Raw genomic sequence first — 22,571 nt, forward strand, 5'->3', positions numbered from 1 at the left:
AAGTTTCACATTCAAATTTTGTGATCTATGATTTAAAACTGTTGTTATGACATTGTACAAATAATTAAAATGTAATATAAGTTGAAAGTCTCATTTAAGAAGTATCAAAAATAAAAGATATAAATATATGTATCATTTTAAATTAAACTATTTGCCATATAAAAATACATAAATATCTTAATTTTGAAATTTACTTTGACATTTTTTGATAAAAAGTTTGAAAAAATATTGACAACTTAAAATTTTAAAATATTATAAATTACTTAAACCATTAATCCCACAGTAAAAAAATTGTTATCACTAATTTAGACTTTTTGCTATAATAGATACATATGATAAAAAAACAGTATGAGCAAAAAGCATTATCTAATAAATATTAATATCAAAATATACCATATATATGTTACTATCATTTAAATTTAATTATATATCATGTCAAATAGAAAAAAATATTTTTTCTATTTATAAAATTTTATTTATATGTTTGCACCAATTTAATTATATAAGTAGTAGATAATAACTTTTTAATTATTTAATATATATTTATTATTTCATAATATGTTATAAACATATTATATATAAAATAATTTATACATATAATGTTCATCCCGCACAAGGCGCGGGTCTTAACCTAGTATACATTAATTGAGAATCATTATAACATTTTTTTTGTAACCACGTGTCATCATTAAGATGATATTCCTATAGAATAATCGATCAACACTGGTCAATAGACAAACCTAGAAAGCGAAAGCCTAATGGTTTGTAATTAAGTGTTGAGCTCTATAATATCATGCATACAACTTATTAGGCATCCGTACGATTATAATCCTGATTACCTGAATTAAAACCCTAAGTCTAGCTATTTCTATTTAAGTACCAAAACTCCAATCAATCAATCGAGCAATCACTTGCTCACAAACCTGCAACTTTACATTTAAATCATTAAACAACCTAGCTTAACTAATCTGATTAGATTTAGTAGGTTCCCTAGCTCTCTGTGGAGTCGATCCCTAAGTACTACAACTGAGCCTCTTATTTGAGAGAGTAATTCACTCCTTAGGGTAATTTGAGTAATATCAAATTTAGCGCCTTTGCCTGGGAGCTTTGATCGCCTTATAGATCTAATCTTGTTTAGTCTAGATTTCTTCTTAAAACCACTTTCTGACACAAAAAAAAATTTCTTGTCTTTTCAGGTACAAGCCCAGCAGTACCAGAAGCAACAAGGAAACTCAACTGCTATTCTCATCAGATCCTGCAAGCTTGGAACGTTCATCCGCAAAGGAATACGTTCCTCATCGATCGACAACAACACTTGTTCGTCGCTCGATTTTTGTCAGCCACCGTCGATCCAGACACCAGTCTCATCGACCGACACTCGCTCACCACCATCGACCGAAGACACTCTTCTTCCGTCGACCGACATCTTCAATCCGACATCGATCGATACTTCAGTCCGAACATAGTTCGATACTGAGCCGCAAGACATGGTTGTGACCTTGATACTTGTACGTGATGAGAAGGGAGACCTGCATGACTATGAAGGTCATCTGCTTAATGCAGCATGTCAAAGGATATATGCTCAGGGGGCTGAAATCCCTGAGTCTTATACTGATACTACAAGCATTACTCTACCTGTGGATGAGGCTGCTCGACCCAGAACATTGGCTGATTACAACCGTCCATATCAGTTCTACACCAATAGATCAGTAATTTGTCCTCCAACTATTAAGAGGGGGAATTTCGAGTTGAAGCCGCAGTACTACACACTTGTGGGACATACACCCTACTATGGGTTATCTGTCGAGCACCTTATGGACCATCTGGAGAGGTTCGAGGATCTTATATTTGCTATTAAAGTTGAGGGAGTCTCTGAAGATTACCTCCTATGCAAGCTCTTCAAGTACTCACTTGCTGGAGATGCTTCGCATTGGCTTAAGCAGTTACCACCAGGATCTCTCACATTCTGGAGCGACATCAAGAATGCATTCCTATGCAACTTCTTTTATAAGGCGCGTGCTGAAGACTTGAGGAGCAAGACCGCCACATTCACTCAGGAGCCTGTAAAATCATTCAGAAGCTCCTGGATCAGATTCAAGTCTTATCAGAGAGATTGTCCACACCATGGATTCAATGAAGTACAACTGCTCAGTACTTTCTACAGAGGTGTCGCAGTGCAATATCAGATGGCTATTGATGCTTCCAGCAATGAGAAATTCAACAGCAGGAATTCAGAAGAGGCTGTGAGAGTTTTTGAAAACTTAGCATCCAGCAGCAGCACCAAGAACACTGACTTTGAGAGGAAGAGATCCGCAACCATTCTTGGGAATGATCAGATGGATAAAGTGAAGGCAAAGCTTGACAGTGTTGACAAGCTTCTCAGGAGGCAGGTATGCTTAGTTGAGGATGCATAGGCTGTAGACACAAAGGGTAGAGTAGAGGTAAAAGAAGATGTGAACTTCAGTAGTGGAACTGGATTTCAGAGGTCTAGAATGGAAAACTTCTATGGACAGAAAAGTAATTTTAACCAGAGTTCGCAGCATCAGAAATCCTACATCAACATATGGAGACTTCTACTACCAGAAGACACACCCACCTACTCAAGAGAACAAGATTGATGAGACAGTTGATAGGGTTCTTAAGGGACAGGAGTGCATGACGGTGGACTTCAATGGGAAGATTGACCATGTCTACACAAACCTGAACACAAAGTTTGAGACTTTGAGCACTCATGTGAAAAAGCTGGAGATGAAGGTCGTTCAGATAGGAGAAGCTGTTAAGAGGCAAGAAGCCTTAACAAGAGGGGTAGGGGCTGATGTGACAAAGCACCACGTGAATGCCATCATAGATGATGATTTCTGGCAAGTGGTGAAGCAGGAGAAGCTGCAAGCAGGAGATTTCAAAGTAGAAAGCTCGATGAGTTTCGGCGGATTGCATTGGTGTCGATCGACGCCGGACTTCAAACATCGATTGACATACTTTGATCAAAACCGATCGACAGGCTCTCCAGAGCATCGATCGATGACACCTACGGAGTCAACCGCATCTTGCAATGCCGTGAGGATCCTGACTCACAAGGAGTTCGCAGCAAGACACCCACATCCACCCAGCCCTGTTTATGTCAAAATCGATCGACATTCCAATACTACCGACGATCGACAGAAAGAAAACGCCATCAATAGACAACCTCCAGTGCCCATCGATCGACGATCACCTCTTACATAACAAGTACAGATGCCAAAGATAGACGTTGCACATCTCAATGCACTCAGGACACAAACCAAACCTTCAGATAACCCACCAGAGGCCACCAGTACACATTAGGATGATACAACAGTTCCTATGGAAGTTGATAAGGTTCCTATGTGAAGAAACCTGAGGAAAAAAAAGGAAAAAGTGGCAAAACATCTGAAGAGGGGAGCTAATGAGAAGAAAATGGAAAGTTTCCAAAAGAGAGTCTTTAAGATTCCTCTAGAAAAGCCATTCGAGGAGGCTTATTTTACCAACATATTGTGAATGTTCTTCAGAGAAACCAAAGAAACTGAAGAGGATATTAGGAGAAGGTTCTGTGAAGCTAGAGAAAAGATGAAGAATAGGATTACACTGAAGAAGAAGAGTGATCCTGGGAAGTTTGCAATACCATGCACGGTGAATGGTATTGAATTCCCACATGCACTGTGCGACACATGAACATCAGTCAGCATCCTACCTAGGGTTATGGCAGACCATCTGGGTCTGAAGGTGGAGCCTTCCAAAGAGTCATTCACTTTTCTGGATTGTTCTCAGAGAAGCTCAGGAGGAATCATAAGAGACCTAGAGGTGCAGATTGGTAATGCCCTAGTTCCAGTTGATTTCCATGTCTTGGATATCAAGCTAAACTAGAACTCATCTCTATTACTTGGGAGAGCCTTCTTGTCAACAGTAGGAGCAGTGTGCAACATGGAGCAAAATAAGCTTATTCCAAAGTGTTCAATCTTAAACTTGAGATCATTTTGGCCTTATCGTAGTCCAAATATATTCCATAACCAGCTAACTCTCAAGATTCTAAGGGATTGCCAATTATGTGATTAGAAATCCGAAAGTGAGTGAACAAATGCTCCTCCTCCGTGGAAATGGACTACCATGCAGACAATTGACTAGCTCTTCACAGAATATAAATGTACAAGAATATTTACAATAGCAACGCGATTATGTAAACACTCTGAGTTGCATAACTCACCCATAAGGGTACATAACTCCCTTCTAGTAGGTCGTTGGTGATCCGGAGTGAACAGCGAGGACACTGAACACTTCCAACAAATGGTCTTATCCGTCGTAACATAACAAAAGCAATGTAAACAAATGTCTCAGTAAGTTGTGCAAGAAAAAGGAACAGATGGATACTGAAGCATGACCGGCCAGGAATCACCGCATATTGCATAGGAAGCGCAAATGAAGCGAGCTTACAATTCGCACGTCTGCCATCTATAATATGTACCCTGATGGAAAATGACTATTCCTATGATTATAATACTCAAAAGTAGAAAAGATCACCAGAGAGAGGTATTGGTTCTATTTTACTCCTATGATTATAATATCATCGACGTCGATTTACTATTGGTTCTATTTTATTTCATAACTTATTGAGATTTCTTCATTGTCTCAGGTACCTGAATTTCTTTCAGTCATATTTAATGTCTCTTCTGGAGATTATTCAAAACTATATTGCCTCGTTTTGACCATTATCAATATATACTCTTTTTCATTTACGAGGATTTTTTCTTTGAAACCAATATGTCTACCACGCTGAAGGCGTGACGAGCAGTTTGATATTGTTCTTGTAGAACATATATTCTTATTGGAGCATTTACAGCTGATATATGTGACTTGATCACTATATTTATTTGGGTCAGCAAATTTGTCTGGCAACTGCTTTACTAAGCACTATAATTGAATTTATCTTTTGGACTCTATTTGACATTTTCTTTAGTCCGATGATCAATGATAACTCATATCAACTTATCTTATTTTCCTGCTGTTTATTTTCTTTCCCTTATGTTGGAAATACTAATTCACTTTTAGAATTCATATAGAACCTTACTTATAGCCTTCGGGGTTGGCTTTAGATACTTAAGTATCAACCGAGATTCATATCCAACATATATTTTCAACCTTATAAACATATCTTAACTAAGCTCTGTGGTGGAGCAACTGAAATGTATATTGCACATCCAAAATTCTTAGATGGAAAATGGTTGGTTTCTGACCCAATATTAATGATGGGGAGAACTAGTGATTACTTGTTGTTTTAATGCGAATTAGTGTTGCTCAAAATGTTTAACACTTATCCCAATGAATTTTCTGTAATCATCAAAGACTTAAGACCTAAATTCACTAAGATTATAAAGATGAATAGTGGGTGATCAGTCCACAAACATCTCTTTTATTCGTACTAATAACTTCCTTTGGCTGGTAAAACCTTATAACCATTTTATCTTGTGAGCAAGCAACATTTGTTTTGTCAACTGTGAGCAAGCAACATATGTCCAATCATTCGTGATACACTAAATATGAATCCTTGCTACTGCCAAGTTAACAGTTGTGATTATAGTACTTTAGATTCAATCCAGAGGACCAGTCTACACTTTACTCTTATAAATTTCAATATCAAGCTAAGAAGAAAATGGTTTTTAATTCAATTGGTGACGCGGAAAACAAGTAAACTAGAGATTGATTCAATTTAACAAGCGGCTAGCCTAGGGTATTTCATTGGGTGCTGAGCGAGAGCCAAACAATTATTCAAGCGCGGTGCAGTGCTTTCTAGAACTCGGATCACTCAGCTGGAACACCCCACTGTCGTGGTGGTGATCTCTTTGCTGGTCGATCCCATCATCTAACTGTCGTTGAGATGAGAACCGACTGCAAGCCTTAGAGGTCAGGTCCGATCAGTTCACTTACTACCCTAATATCTACTTTCGCTGATTAGGGATACTAAGCTCATTCAATACATGTCAAGCTATCTCCTAAGCGGCTAGCTAGGTGATAAACTTAGGATCTAACATCAAATGATCAGATTAATGGAAGCCTTAAGAATAGTATGGATGAAGAATAATCAAGAATAGCTTATCTATGTTTAGCTCATATTTCAACACCCTAAAAACCCTAGGCGAGCTGGATCACTACTCAATCATGATGCAAGCAAAAAAACACATAGCTACTGAATGAAATTGCATAATAAATAGAGTAGTAAACAAGGGTTCAGAAGGTCTTCTCTATGAGAGAATGGATTCTTCTCCCTTACAAGTTGCGGATCGCAAAAGCTAATAGTTCTCTTGTAAAAACTAGCGTAAATCATAAAATAGGATAGATGGCGTCTTTATATGGAGGCGCCAATAGGTAGAAAAGAAATTAGGGCAACAAGGCCTTAATTCCCGAAAATAGAAGCTTCCTTATTTGTCGGGAACAACCTCGGGATCACTCCGTCTGCTTGTTCTGCTTGAGAACAGTCTCGGGACTGTTCGTCTTGAGTGTTCTCCGCAAAATGCTCCAAAAGGACAGCTTCTCTTCAAACATGCTCTCTTCATTCTTCTACCAACTCCAGACCTGTAAAAGATCAAAAAGGACTAGACTGACTCGGATTATGGACTCGAATCAATACAAAAACACCTATACAATGATGTGAAAAACACCATATATCAATTCCCCCAGACTTAGATCCTTGTTTGTCCTCGAACAAGGCAAGTATCAAGAACAGGAGAAAAGTTTGAAAGTGTGGGAACTCGCTTATTCTCAGCAACCATACTCTTACCACAAATCTCTGAACCATACAAGCAGTAGATTAGAACCACACACACTTACTGGAAACCCCTGATCGCTGTTCACAGATCGGCTCCTTACTCTACATCTTGACCTGAAAAAGCGACATTTTCGAGACCAAACTCCATTTGTTCAATTAGAATTTTCGTGAGCTTCTTGTCATGGGCGCTACTCAGGGTGGACGGTCTAGGTATGGAACAAGCTTTTTAATGGTGGAGTTGAGAGTGTTTAGGGGTTACCGATTTCTTAGAGGATGCAGGATATCGCACAAAATAGCAAGAGAGAACGGATCCATTGATGTCCACAGCCTCTACTCGTTTTTGCTCTCTGTTCTGGAACAGTCATCAGACTGCTCTGCTTGCCCCCTTCTATGTGCTCCGAAAATTAGCCTGAACTCTTTCTTGGCTTTCCCAGTGGCTCATGTTCCCTCGAACTCATCTCCTTCTCCATCGTCAAATGCCAAAACGAAAGGTAATTAATTTTTTTTTTTTTTTTTAAATTGCATGAAAGTAGAGATGAGGTGACGAAGAAGGAGGTAGCATGTGATTTTGAGAAGGCCACTGGTGGATCTGATTCGCATCATTCTGCTATACTTGCACGATCCATTGGTCATGGAGCAGTTGGTCCCTTGATCTGCTTGTTCTCCTTTCTGATTGAATTTCTGCAGCAGTAACGAGTAAAGGCTGCGTTGATCCTTTCCTCTCCAACCTTTTTGCACATATCTGCACATATAACACTGAGAAACAAATGCCTGAAGTTGGAACGAAGGCTAAGGTACAAGGTGGGAACTAGCTAAAGATGAGCTAGCTACTCAGGAACAGCAAGATGGATAAAAAGGATAAGAAGTCCTGAGTATAGGTCTCGTTTCCCTGATCTAGTACCCATAACAAGAAGAATTAAAGTCCAGATTAGGTTCAGATATAGTGGAGTTGAGTCTACCCAGTGTAACCTGATCGGTGGAGAACTTCTGGAGTGTCAAATGAGATAAGTCAGGGTGTTCCAGGTCCATGTGTGGGTCTTTCATCACTGCTAAGGTCACTGAATAAGAAGGTTAAAGCACGAGGTGGTTAAGAAATCATCACAAAATAAGGTCCTGATTACCACAATAAGTTTGACTGGACTGACTCGATCCTAGGGACTGACTCAATAAGAACATGGAAATCGTACAGAGTTTCAAGAGTTTCTCCCCCAGACTTACTTCACACCATCCCTGGTTGTGAAAATAAATCGGAGGAGGCTAAAACACACCAAACCAAAAACAAATAGCAGGGAAATGAATAGTTCAGATGGATAAAACAAGGGAATAGGAATAGTCCGTTCGGACTCAGTCTGAATCGCCGCTGCTGGAGTGGCCGGCTGTTCTCCGGTTCCTCGGAAGTCTCTCTTCTCTAGCTGAAGTGCCCGCTGGTTCTTTGCCTGGGCGCCTTGTTCCTTGCGTCGTCTGCTCATCCTGACTTCTGATGCAGCCTCCAGTGAGTGCTCTGAGGATCCTCTTCATGAGGCTGTTGTTTTTCTTCTGGGAGTCCACCATCCAACGTCTGTAGGCGTGGTCATCTGTAAAATCCGTGAGGTCCTCTAGGTCGTAAGCACCATCAGCAGGGGGAGTTATGTCCTCCGCATCATCCCCTGCCGCATTGTCATCTGGAATTGGCGCTCGGGGGTCGACGCACAAGTGTTCTGCGTTTGGCAAGAACACTATGTTATCCAAGGTTGTGAAATCTGTTAACCGTGGAAGAGGGAGCTTGCAGTAGAGAGTGATCCCGTCCTTGTCTGTGAACTTGTATGTGCTTTCGTCGCGCAGGATGTGGCACGTGATCAAATAGGCGGTGTCAATGTACTCAAGCTCAGGAACAACCGTGTAGGAATCCAGGTCGATGTTGAAGCGTTTGAACAAGGGCGTGAGAACACTGCCGCAACGATCTTTCTTGTCTTCCGTTCGGACCATGGAATCCTTGCGGTCAGAGAGCATCGTGATGAGAAGGAATCCAGGGTTTGTTTTCACAGTCTGTATCGGTATGACTCTGTCTCTACGGATCTCATCCTCGAGGCCGGTGTATAGAACCTGCAGCTCTCCGTTTGTGACCTTGGAGGTGTGTTCCTTTGCGAATAGGATGTTCGAGACGATCTTGGCAATGATACGCAGAGTGGGGTTTCGGATTTGTGACTGATAAGCCTTGCGAGAAGTGAACTTCCCTGTCGCAATGAGATCCCAAAAGGCGTTTGCTGGCGCGAACTTTTTGTCAACTGAGACCTCTCTTGGCGTGTCTGCGATCTCGAGTAATTCGTTTAGATCGTGGAGAGAGATTGAGCAGAACTTGCCGTCAGCCATGAAGGAGAAGTAGCAGTTCTCGTATGTTGGCGCAGTTGGGTTCTGGTAAGTAATCTGAGCTGTGGCGAGCAATTGCCGAACCAAATCTGGGTAGAGAACTTGGGCTTGGTAGCAGAGAGGAGCGAGGCCCATGACAAGCGTCTCGAACACATCAGACTCGAGACCAAGAGCAGCTAAGGTCTCCGCGTGAGCAAATCGTGTGGGCAGGATCTCTGCTGCGAGAAGCCTGTTGTATCTTGCTGCGGACTCCTTGTCCCACCCCTCACAATTGTAGTCAAGGAGTAGTGGGTCATTGATGTTGATCGGTTGACCCCCAGCCTTGTTCGGCCATGGGTAGGTGGAAGGGACGTTCGCGGAGTGAGAAGGCGTGGCTGCTCCGCGAGAGGCCTTGAGTGCTTTAGGGTTCCTTGTTCTTGGAGGCATCTGCAAAACAAAGTCAATTTCCAAATTAGCCATGCTCAACGGTTGTTCAGAAACGATGGGACATTCCGATCTCTCAATTTTGCCCAAGTCCATCAATTTCTAACAACCTACAACTTCCATTCATTCCCAACACAATCGCAATCACTTGAGAACGCAACATCTATAGCTACAATCTAAGAACCAATCGCTAAGCAAAAGATAAGGAGGATTCGAGGAGACACTTCCAAACCGCGTTTTGGATGCGCGAAGGGGAAGGGGATCTGAGCGATTACCTTGATTGGATTGTTGTTCCTGCAAAACCAAACCGATCTCTAGAGGATCCAAGAGATTAGAGCAAAATCGATGAAGAAGAATATGAAATGAGAGATTTCGATTTAGGGTTCTTTGAGGTTGGTTTGCGGCTCTAGATATAAGGGAGGTGGTAAAGTTAGTGGGCCTTAAATAGGCCATTTCCCATTTCCCTTTTTTTTTTTTATATTCGAGCACTTACCTGGGAACAATCAGTGGAACAAGCGCCGGAGCGTTCTGCTGAGAAGTGCTCGATTTTCTTCCTGCAAAATTATTATTATTTTTTTTTAGAAATAAAAAAAATATTTACACTCACCAGTGGGTTGCCTCCCACCAAGCGCTTCTTTTCAGTCACTAGCTTGACTTTTGTGAGCCGATTAGGCTTGAAGGGGATCACTTAAGGGTATTTCTACACCTTCAGCGATTGTTGTATCAGCAAGGTAAGGCTTGAGGCGCTGCCCATTAACAACAAATTCTCCTCCTCTTGTGTCCAGCAACACGACAGCTCCATAGGGGCGAACCTCCTTGATGGTGAAAGGTCCTGACCATCTGGATTTTAGCTTTCCAGGGAACAGCTTAATCCTTGAGTTGAATAGTAAGACCTGATCATTCGGAGCAAAGCTTATGCTGATGATCCGTTTGTCATGGAATGCCTTGGTTTTTTCTTTGTAGATTTTGGAGCTCTCATAGGCCAGATGCCTAATCTCTTCCAACTCATGGATCTGAATTGTTCGCCTCTCCTTAGCAGGTTTGATATCGAAGTTAAGCAGCTTAACAGCCCAAGCTGCCTTATACTCTAGCTCCACAGGTAGGTGACATGCCTTGCCATAGACCAGATGATAGGGAGTGGTCCCTAATGGGGTCTTATAGGCTGTTCTGTAGGCCCAGAGAGCGTCGTCAAGCTTGATGGACCAGTCCTTACGCGTGGTATTGACTGTTTTCTGCAGAATGTTCTTGATCTCTCTGTTGGAAATTTCCACTTGGCCACTCGTTTGAGGATGATAGGCGGTTGCAACCTTGTGTTTCACGCCGTTCTTGATCAGTAATCCTTGGAACACTCTGTTGATGAAGTGAGTTCCACCATCGCTGATAACCACTCTAGGTACTCCAAATCTTGGAAAGATGATGGAGGTGAACATCTTGGTTACAACTCGTGCGTCGTTGGTCGGACTAGCAATCGCTTCTACCCACTTAGAGACATAGTCGACTGCAACCAGGATGTACTCGTTTTTGTGAGAAGGTGGGAAAGGTCCCATAAAATCTATCCCCCAGCAATCGAACACCTCAACTTCCAATATGTAGTTCTGGGGCATCTCATTCCTTTTGCTGATACTGCCCATTCGCTGGCATGCATTGCATCTGGATATGAAAGCGTGAGCATCTCTGAACATTGTTGGCCACCAGAATCCCGCTTGGAGAATTTTGGAGACTGTTTTGAATGTGGCGAAATGTCCAGCGTAGGAAGATCCGTGGCAGTGGTGTAGGATCCCTGGAATTTCAGCCTCCGGAACACATCGTCTGAAGATCCCATCCTTGCATTGTCGGTATAGATAAGGCTCATCCCAGAAGTAGTGCCTTGCCTCTCTTAAGAATTTCCTCTTCTCGTTCCCCGTGAACTTCTGAGGTTCCTTTTCAGCAGCCAAGAAATTTGCAATCTCAGCAAACCACGGTAGATCAGGATATTGCTTCTGGATCGTTGCCACAAACTGCTCTAGTTGCGTAGAACAAGCTGTTTCTATGCGCATTGGTGGTTCCGTGTAGCAAAGACCAATCGCACTGACGTGTTCCACTGGTTGTTCTTCGTCAATCACTGTATCATCGTTTATTTTCATTCTGGAAAGGTGGTCCGCTACTCCATTTTCTACCCCTTTCTTGTCTCTTATTTCCAGGTCAAATTCCTGAAGGAGGAGAATCCATCTCAGGAGCCGCGGTTTGGCATCTTTTTTCGTGAGCAGGTACTTGAGAGCTGCATGATCCGTGTGGACTATCACTTTAGACCCAACCAGATATGATCGGAACTTCTCAAAAGCATAGACGATGGCCAGGAGTTCCTTCTCTGTGGTGGCATACCTACATTGAGCTTCATCCAGTGTCTTGCTCGCGTAGTAGATCACATGGAGCTTCTTATCCTTCCGCTGTCCAAGCACTGCTCCCACTGCAAAGTCACTCGCGTCCGTCATGATCTCGAAAGGGAGGTCCCAGTCTGGGGGTTGGACAACCGGTGCACTGACAAGAGCTCCCTTGATCGTGTGAAATGAAGCTAAGCACTCGTTGTCGAAATGGAACTTTGTTTCCTTGCAGAGCAGTCTAGTGAGTGGTCTTGCGATTCTCGAGAAGTCCTGGATGAATCTTCTGTAAAAACCAGCATGTCCCAAAAAGCTTTTTATTCCCCTCACTGAAGTTGGGGGTTGCAGACTCATCATGATATCGATCTTTGCCTTGTCCACTTCGATGCCTTTTTCTGAAATCTTATGTCCTAGAACAATCCCATCTCTGACCATGAAATGGCATTTTTCCCAATTCAGCACGAGATGCTTCTCCTAGCATCGCTTCAGAACCCTGCACAAGTTTGACAAACAGACACTAAAGGAGCTCCCATAGACACTGAAATCGTCCATGAAAACTTCCATTACGTCTTCAATTAGATCAGTGAAAATTGACATCATGCAGCGTTGAAAGGTCGCTGGAGCATTGCACAGCCCGAAAGGCATTCTCCTGTAGGCGTATGTTCCATAAGGACATGTGAACGTCGTCTTTTCTTGATCGTCTGGGTGGATGGGAATCTGAAAGAAACCTGAATAACCATCTAAAAAGCAATAGTAAGGGTGGTTAGCCAATCTTTCAAGCATTTGATCAATGAAGGGAAGTGGAAAGTGATCCTTGCGAGTCGCAGCATTCAATTTACGGAAATCAATGCACATGCGATGACCAGTTACTGTTCTAGTAGGGATTAATTCATTCTTTTCATTTGTTATAACAGTGATCCCTCCTTTCTTAGGCACTACATGAACAGGACTAACCCACTTACTATCAGAAATCGCATAAATTACACCAGTTTCTAGAAGTTTCATTATCTCCTTCTTTACAACATCTTTCAGATTTGGGTTTAACCTCCTCTGATGTTCTACAGAAGTCATTGATTCATCTTCTAGGTGTATTCTATGCATGCACATATCAGGTGAAATGCCAGGTATATCAGCTAGGGAATATCCTAATGCTTTTCGATATTTCCTAAGTTCGCATAAGAGAAGAGCAGTTTCAGCATTGTTCAGGTCAGCATTTACGATTACTGGGTATGTAGAATTTGGTCCAAGAAATGCGTACCTGAGCCCCTTAGGGAGTGTTTTGAGCTCGACTTTTGGAGCTTTGGATTCACTCCACAGGTCATTGTTCCTACTTGGTGGAACAGGCGAGCTCGATGAGTCTGAGGCATTGTTCTCCCCCAGACTAAGATATGCCACTAATCTTTCCATGGTTCTGGCGGAGTCCAACATCTTGGCGTACCCATCAGCGTCGATGTTCTGGACATTCTGTTCTGCTTCAGCTCTAGTCAGAGCTAGTTCCAGCGGATCATCTATTAGGATCTCCTCAATCATCTGATCACTCGGTTCCAGCGGATCACCCTCCTCTTGGACAGTGAAGGTTTGTCCATCTAGCATAGGTTTCTTGAGCATCTGATTCATCTCGAACCTCATCACAATGTCTCCTAGGTGGAGATCGATTTTTCCCTGTCGCACATCTATGATAGCTCCGACAGTGCATAGGAATGGTCTGCCTAGGATCAGAGGATCCTTTGATTCTTCCTCAAGTTCCAGAACAACGAAATCGGCAGGGACAAGTGTGTTCCCAACCAGAACCTGGATATCCTCGATAATTCCGACTGGAGATTTCACTGATCGATCAGCAAACACTAGGGACATCCTGGTAGGTTTGAAATCTGTGAATCCTAGGCGCTTAGCCACAGAGTACGGCATGAGGTTGATGCTTGATCCCAGATCGACTAGTGAACACGAGAAGACTGTTCTCCCTATTTGGATGGAAAGGACAAATTTTCCAGGATCACCTAGCTTCTTGATCCTTTTGTTCTGGAGAACAGCGCTGCACTCTTTAGAGACTACCATGAACTCACTGTCATCGGTTATCTTTCCAGAAATTAGTCCTTTCACAAAGCTACTCATGGATGGCATCATCTGGATTGCACTCATGAGAGGGAGTCTGACTGTTAAGTCTTCCAGCATCTTCCTACATTTCATCTCCTCCTTGTCCTTGCGTGTGGCCTTAGCAGGAACAGGGTACGGAACCTTTGGCACATAGTCACGGGTGGGAACAGGTTCTGCCGCTGGGCGAACAACCACAGTAGGCTGCTCTGTAGTGGTCGGAGTATGTTTAACAGGAAGCTCTGCTTCTTCCTCGTCTGCTGGTGCGGTTACAGGTGGCTGTTCTGATTCTTTTTGCTTCCCCTTTTCAGCTGTTGTGAATCTCTTGGATGCCAGATCAGTTAACTGCTTCCCACTCCTAAGCGCGACTGCATTACACTCCTTGGGATTTTTATCCGTTTTTCCAGGAAGAGTGCCTTGCTGTCTCTTCACACTCTCAGCAGTCTGAGCAATCTGAATATCCATCTGCCTCATATGGCTCGAGACATTATCATATTTGGCACTCAGGTCATTGAACATGTGATTCATTCGGGTATTGATGTCGTTTGTGACCTGATTCAGTGCTTTTCCCTGAATCTGTTGTCCTTGGAGCAGCTGGCTCATCATATTGGCAAGACTCTTCATCTCGTCTTGTGGAGCAGTTTGAGCAGGCTGTGCAGGCTGCTGGTTAGTCGGTTGTTTCTGGTTGTGGAATTGAGTATTCTGAGCTGGGCTGAGGACAAAGGTTCGTCCTTGATTTCCATACCCCCGTTGGTAGCCACTGTTCTGAACTTGATTGCCTTGAGCATTTTCTGTGTTACCATCGGGTTTAGGATTGTTGAACAGGTGGGGGTTGTTCCTCACGTTAGGGTTCGGGTGATAGTTCTTAAACTGCCATCCTTGCCCATTTACATAGCTAACCTCATGGTGGTCCTCAATCGCCTGGTCCGCTTCTGATGTAGCGTCTATGGTTCCTTTATCCTGAGGAGACTCTTCCATGATGAAGACATGGTTCTGATTACTCTTAATCAGCTGATCGACCTTGGCAGAGAGCTCATCTATTTTGCTATTGTCGATGCTGTTCACCTTTTGGGTGCGGTCTGTCTCTCGGTTGCTGTCAGCTGAGCTTGAGGCCATGTTCTCAATTAGCGCGAAAGCGCCTTGAGTGGATTGGGTCATGAAATCTCCATTACTGGCTGAGTTTAAAGCATTCCTGTACTCCCAACCTACTCCATCGTAGAAAACTCCGAGTAGATAATCTTCTTCAAAACCATGATGTGGGCACTCTCTGCGATAGACGTTGAATCGCTCCCATGCGTCGCAGAACGGCTCATCTACCAGCTGTTTAAAGGTGGCGATCTTCTGTCTCAGAGCTGCCGTCTTTGATTTCGTGTAGAAGTGGCTCAAGAAAGCGGATCTGACTTGTTCCCATGTGGTGAGCGATCCAGTTGGTAGGGAATCTAGCCAGCGAGCAGCCTTCCCATCGAGAGAGAAAGGGAACAAAGTACATTTGATGTAATCTGGTGGTACTCCATTCGCCTTAGTGAACCCACACATCTTCTCAAAGTTTTCAATGTGGTCCATCGGTATTTCTGCAGGAAGTCCGTTGAAGATCTTCCTCTGCACCAGACCTATCAAGGCGGGCTTGATCTCAAAGTCTTGTCTAGTGCAAGGTGGAGGGTTGATGGCGGATCGCGTAGCAGGTAGATTACGCAAGAGATTCCTTTGGCCAATCTGATCAACTTCCTCCGGTGCATTCCGTTGGTTTGCAGCGTTCGCTTGGATAGTTTGCTGCATCTGCTGCATCTGTTGTTGCATGAGTGCAAATGCAGCAGTAAGATCATCCTGATGATCGCCCATGTTAGTGCTTGTAGGTCTAGGCAGTTGACGGTTCTGACGTTCTAATCTCGCTAGTTCTTCGTTAGTGAGCTGATGCAATGGTCCTTGTGCGTTGCTCCGAGTATGTCTACTGGTCATGCACCTGGATCATTAGCTGTGACAAAGAAACAGAGGCGAGTTAGATATCTTAGACTTAAAATGAAACCGAAAAGTAGAGGTAAAAAAATCTGGTCCCCGTCGCAACGGCGCCAAAACTTGATACACTAAATATGAATCCTTGCTACTGCCAAGTTAACAGTTGTGATTATAGTACTTTAGATTCAATCCAGAGGACCAGTCTACACTTTACTCTTATAAATTTCAATATCAAGCTAAGAAGAAAATGGTTTTTAATTCAATTGGTGACGCGGAAAACAAGTAAACTAGAGATTGATTCAATTTAACAAGCGGCTAGCCTAGGGTATTTCATTGGGTGCTGAGCGAGAGCCAAACAATTATTTAAGCGCGGTGCAGTGCTTTCTAGAACTCGGATCACTCAGCTGGAACACCCCACTGTCGTGGTGGTGATCTCTTTGCTGGTCGATCCCATCATCTAACTGTCGTTGAGATGAGAACCGACTGCAAGCCTTAGAGGTCAGGTCCGATCAGTTCACTTACTACCCTAATATCTACTTTCGCTGATTAGGGATACTAAGCTCATTCAATACATGTCAAGCTATCTCCTAAGCGGCTAGCTAGGTGATAAACTTAGGATCTAACATCAAATGATCAGATTAATGGAAGCCTTAAGAATAGTATGGATGAAGAATAATCAAGAATAGCTTATCTATGTTTAGCTCATATTTCAACACCCTAAAAACCCTAGGCGAGCTGGATCACTACTCAATCATGATGCAAGCAAAAAAACACATAGCTACTGAATGAAATTGCATAATAAATAGAGTAGTAAACAAGGGTTCAGAAGGTCTTCTCTATGAGAGAATGGATTCTTCTCCCTTACAAGTTGCGGATCGCAAAAGCTAATAGTTCTCTTGTAAAAACTAGCGTAAATCATAAAATAGGATAGATGGCGTCTTTATATGGAGGCGCCAATAGGTAGAAAAGAAATTAGGGCAACAAGGCCTTAATTCCCGAAAATAGAAGCTTCCTTATTTGTCGGGAACAACCTCGGGATCACTCCGTCTGCTTGTTCTGCTTGAGAACAGTCTCGGGACTGTTCGTCTTGAGTGTTCTCCGCAAAATGCTCCAAAAGGACAGCTTCTCTTCAAACATGCTCTCTTCATTCTTCTACCAACTCCAGACCTGTAAAAGATCAAAAAGGACTAGACTGACTCGGATTATGGACTCGAATCAATACAAAAACACCTATACAATGATGTGAAAAACACCATATATCAATTCGGAAGAATCTTCAGGATCTTCAATGACTATTTATATAAATTCAAATATTTTTTGCATCATTATTGAACCAAAATGGTCTAAATAGTTCATGCCAAATATTTTGTAAACTTCTGGTTTACTATATATTTATCTCCATTACATTAATCTTTGTGTAATACAATAGGAGGATGTGGGCATTTTCTTAACTATACTCTTACTGCCTTGAGAAATATTTCTGATGTGAAATGAATATTACATTTCTTTCACTTAGTTTCTCAACATATGAGTCTCAAAATCCCACAGATTTACTTTGAGAATGATTCATCAATCTTAGTTTTAGTGCAAACATAATCTTCTGGTTGTTTTACTTATCATAAAACGTGAGATTATTAACTCTTCCCCTCGAGATGATAATACTACAAGTTTATCAATCTCGAATGAATCTCATTTTTGAATCAATAACATACCCTACATGGGTTATTTATTCTTTCTTAGATCCTTCTAAGTTTTGAGACTTATAAGGATACAATACCTTAAGAATTTTAAATTACATTCTTAGGAACTTTAAATTGCATTCTTATGTGTAGTAATACTATTTACTCTTCTGGAGCATTCATATATCCTCTTCTTGAACACTCTGTAAACTTAATATTAGCTTGTATTGTACTCACAATGAATCATATCTCTTCTTTATTACCATGTTTATTTTCTCAACTTCAAGTGAGAGTATGACTTCTGTAAAAAAACTCTTTGGATCTTGACCTCGTTTATGTCCACATTCACGTCTACAGCACAACCACTTTTATGTTCATTTTCTTGACCAATACTATTTTTGTGGTATAAATGTTATATTCTCTTCATGAGAATGGATCATAATCAACTAGACGTGATTTATCATCTTACATCAATAGCTCATTATTTTTCTTAGACTCAAGGAGACAAAATACAAGTATAAACTTCTTTAATCTCTGTTCTCAATCATGTGTCTGCTGGACAGCATTACTTGTGTGAAATAATATTTTCCAATATATATTCATCATAATTTTGCTTTTAAACTTAACATCTAACATAGTTAAGATTTATTTACAGACTTGTATCAAAACTTGTGGATTTTTTTTTATTTTTACGGTCAAGCCATAAACTTAAAACCCACATATACAAAATGGTATTGAAATATTATAATAAAATAATTTCAAGTTCTATAGAGATATGTATTATCACAAACATTTTTATTAAGAAATAAATAATACATATAGTAATTACTTCATACACTAACTTTTATTTGTACTAATATGCTATTTAACAAGGTTCTTAACCACTCAATCAATATAATGAATACAGTTTATATCATTTGTGTCAACTTTCACACAAATTACTTTATTTAATCCAGTTTTAATTAACTTTATAAATAAAGCATAAAAATAAAATACTTATCTTGAAGAGCGTCTCGGAGATCGGTGATCCAAACTTTCATACTTCAGGTAGTTATAGACTTCCCTTTTATAAATTATTCTGAAAGATTTAAAATTTGCTCATACAAAATATGGTTATGTCATTAGTAATTATGCAAAATCAGAATACTAATTATATACCAATAAAGTGAATACTAATCACGGAAAACAATAACAAATTGTTTACGTAAACTTAAATGGTTCAAATCAATAACCAATGAACATTGAACCAAAAAAACAATAATACGAACAATAAGTATGCTTATGCAAGTCTGGCTATTACATGAGTAAACATTGATATTAGTAAAACCATTTATCTAGAGTAAAGTGACTTCGTATGTTAAAAGAAATTTTACAAGTATCTTTAATCACCAAATCTCTATTTTCTTATTTCTGATTCATAAATCAAACCTAAATCAAACATACTCGGTATTTTCTCTAAGTTTCTTTAAACCATGCTTATTTGACAATAGAAAATAAAGAAAGACAAAGCGTAAACATAGACCACGTGAAAACAGTATACACCGTAAAGAATATTGCATGTACTCAATATTTAAACAATATTACAATACTACATGAATTCCTAGACACCTTCTCAGACACATAAACAAGTATCATTGTAGTATGATATTTTTAAATTCATGTAGTATGATATTTGGTTAGTTTTCTATTAAATTCATGTAGTATGATTTTTTTTTTTTTTTTGAAACACATTCATGTAGTATGATATTTTAAAAAAACGTCAGATGGAAGTGCATGTCTTTGAATCAAATGATACTTAATCAACAACCGAGAAACTCACCTTCTCATAGAAAACTAACCAAATATGTAACGAGTTACCATCATGAAACATCAGCGCTGCCAAAGGATTCTCCAATCCAACTTGCTGCCATAGCTTTGATGTGGCGACCTAAATTACATGAAAATAAAGGAATCTTGAAGACATTCAATTGAAATAAATATTTTTTTGAAAAACATTGAATATAAACTCCCAAAAATAGCTAACCAAAAATTTCTTTCCTGAAAGCATATAAAACACTCTTTAATATATCTGCATAAGTAAATCACTTTTGAGTAGTCTTTCCCATGTATAGTTCATATGTTATCCACAACCCAAAGAGACACATTGTTGGTGATAAATCAAACGAGTCAAGTGAGTTATATGACCTAGAAGATTTAAACAACGAACTAAAAAGTGGATAATTACAAAGTCGTAGCCACCTAGTTTAAGAACTACAGTGCACAGTAAAACATGCAAACCGTCAAGACACTGATTAATCAGAAAAATGGGGTTTACGTAAGAACAAAAGTATCACATTCCAATAACTCGCTTGAGAGCTGCCCATAAAACTTAAAGAGTTTTATAGTAAAGGAGATTCTCTCTGAGAAAGTTCTGCTGCTCTCCTGGCGTCTCGGTGCCTGAAAAAAAAGAGCGAACTTGAAAGAGGCAGATCACCATTAATCTATAGCACTAGCCACTAAGCTCATCTCTCTTCAAAAAGAAAACAGTGGTATTCGTTCCGGAGATTACAGTCAGAGTCACTCAGTCTTACGCTTTTTTACATATCCATCTCCAGTCTCGGGACTCGAAAACTGCACCTTAGCATTACCCTTCTTTTCAGAGTGAGGAAGAACTCTACCATAACCATTTTTCTTTTGATCTGAAGTAAGTCAATCAAAGCAATATAAAGTCATTACAAGGAGGAGAGAAAAAACTAGGATAAGCCCAATGCCATAAAATATATGCAAACTACTTTCAACAAAACAAACCTAAACTAAGTGCTCTGAGCCTCTGATACACAGCCTCAGACTGATCAAAACCTAAGACAGAAGACAAGCCGAAGAGCAGCAGCAAAGAAAAAGAGATAAGCTAGCATGTTTCTTCAGCTGTGACGGTACCGCAGGAAGGAGAAAGAGAGAGTTCCCGTGGTGGCGCTTATGGGGAGAAATTAGAAGAAACCTAGAAAGACAAGAGAAGACTATAGGAAGCTGAGAGTCAATGGCTGAAGGAAGTGGACGATCAGCTGGAATGCTCCTTAACCTAAAATTGTTATTTGATACTCCTTCATTTCATAATAAGTGTGGTTTTAGTCTTTAAATAGTTTATTTCTATCTTCTTACATTTTTAATGCATATATTAAATAAATTTGGAAAATATTTGCATGGTGGATGGTTCATGGACTTCCATAGCTCAGTTTAGTGGTTGTGGTTGGGATTAGAGGGATGGCTTTGAAAAAAAATCAACTTATGGGGATGCGGAATTTAAGAAGGCGAGAGACTGCATTGCAGTCTGAAGTGAAAGCATTACTATGGAAAATGGAGAGTATGCTTCAACATTCGTCATGTAAGAGTTTTGAGACGGAATGCAAGGATCTGATTGTGATTATAAATAAGCCTCACGCATGGCCAAGTTTTTCAACATAATAGGAGGTGATAAAGACGCTGCAAATTTGTTTCCCAGACATCAAGATATCTCATATCCCTAGAGTGCAAATTTGTTTCAAATCAAGAACACCGATTAAAAATCCATATTTGTCGACCTTGGATTTTTTCTCTACTTGAACAGAATCTATTTCTTGGAATCTTTTCTGGTGATTTCAGTGGTGTTCACCGAGTTTGGTTCCGTGATAATTAGGAACAATTCCAGAATTTTACATGAACCTTGGTTCATACAATAAAATTTTAACCAATTACACATTATTTCTCAGTAATATTGGATGTAATAGTTTTATTGAGTTTACATAGTCGCATTGAGTATACTCATGTGATACTGGATATAACAAGGTGTTTCATGCTATAACAACGAAACACTTTTTAGAACTGTTATATTTCTCAAACAGTAAAGGTTGTAACTGAGAATACTAAGTAAATTTCTTAAAACAAGAGAAATAGAAAATAGTTTAACTAGATATTTATGTATTTTACAAACAAAAGGAGGAAACTAGTATATTTTACAAATAAAAGGAGGAAACTTGAAACTGAAATTAGGTCGGAATCACCAAAGTCTACTGTCTGGAAAAGCTATCAGTGGCTCAAAATCACGGTAAAAAAGACCAACCTCTCTGATCCAAAAGCAACGGTTACACATATTTTCACCTTTAGTTCTCTCAATGTCCCAAAGATACCAATCGCTGTGCAAACAAGGAGTACATTCGCAACTATAGAACAAGGGGATGTCAGATGAAATGAACTCATCCCTCTTCGTGAAAAACGCAATGTTGTGAGACATACCTCTACCCAAATTTAGAGATCTAACCACCCTGCCTATCATATCAACATTTTTCCTTGATAAACGAGAGAAATACTCCTCATCATCCCAAAATATCTTGCATGTCATAGCGTAGGTGTACAAAGCACGCTCGAATCCTGCATCAGCTGCTCTCTTCATTAAGGCAAGTCCTTCTTCTTGGAGGCCGAACGTGAAGAAAAACTGTACACCCTTGATGTAAAGTGCACTCGGGTTTCCTGCAGCGTAGAAATTTCGCAACAACAAGTGAGGCATATGTACATACCAAGGGAAGTTAAACACATCAAAAGATGCGTAAACTGTGGGAAGCTCTGTTAATGCCTTCATAGACTTGCATGTCGTTCTCAGTCTATAGAGATCTGCGAAGGAGTTAGCGGCCACAAGTTCCACCACTAACACTTGAATTTCTTCAGGCAGAGAAAGAATCGAGAGTTCTTTCATGATTTCTGTTTTGTTGTATTTGAAGTTTGTGATTATAAAAAAATCTCTTAAGAGGAGTATTAAATAGTGGGACGGTTACCAATGAAAGGAGGTGTCTTTTCCATAGTCTTGTTTTCTTAAATATAAAGGACATCTTATCCATTGATATGTTACAAGATGAGTCAGATTTTATTTTTAAAATAATAAATTTGGTAATTATTGACCCAAGGTATGGTAATTTCGTATATTATTACCAAGTATAT

The 22,571-nt window shown here is 40.4% G+C and overlaps 1 non-coding gene across 1 annotated transcript; it reads left to right on the forward strand.

Annotated features, from left to right (window-relative positions):
* The first annotated feature begins 15,238 nt into the window (after nt 1–15,238).
* On the forward strand, nt 15,239–15,345 carry LOC125577544. The gene has a single exon (XR_007315953.1). It is a non-coding gene; the product is annotated as a small nucleolar RNA R71 (small nucleolar RNA).
* Nucleotides 15,346–22,571: the final 7,226 nt, after the last annotated feature.

This window comes from Brassica napus, chromosome A8 (genome assembly GCF_020379485.1).
Source record: "Brassica napus cultivar Da-Ae chromosome A8, Da-Ae, whole genome shotgun sequence".
Classification (NCBI taxonomy): Eukaryota; Viridiplantae; Streptophyta; class Magnoliopsida; order Brassicales; family Brassicaceae; genus Brassica; species Brassica napus.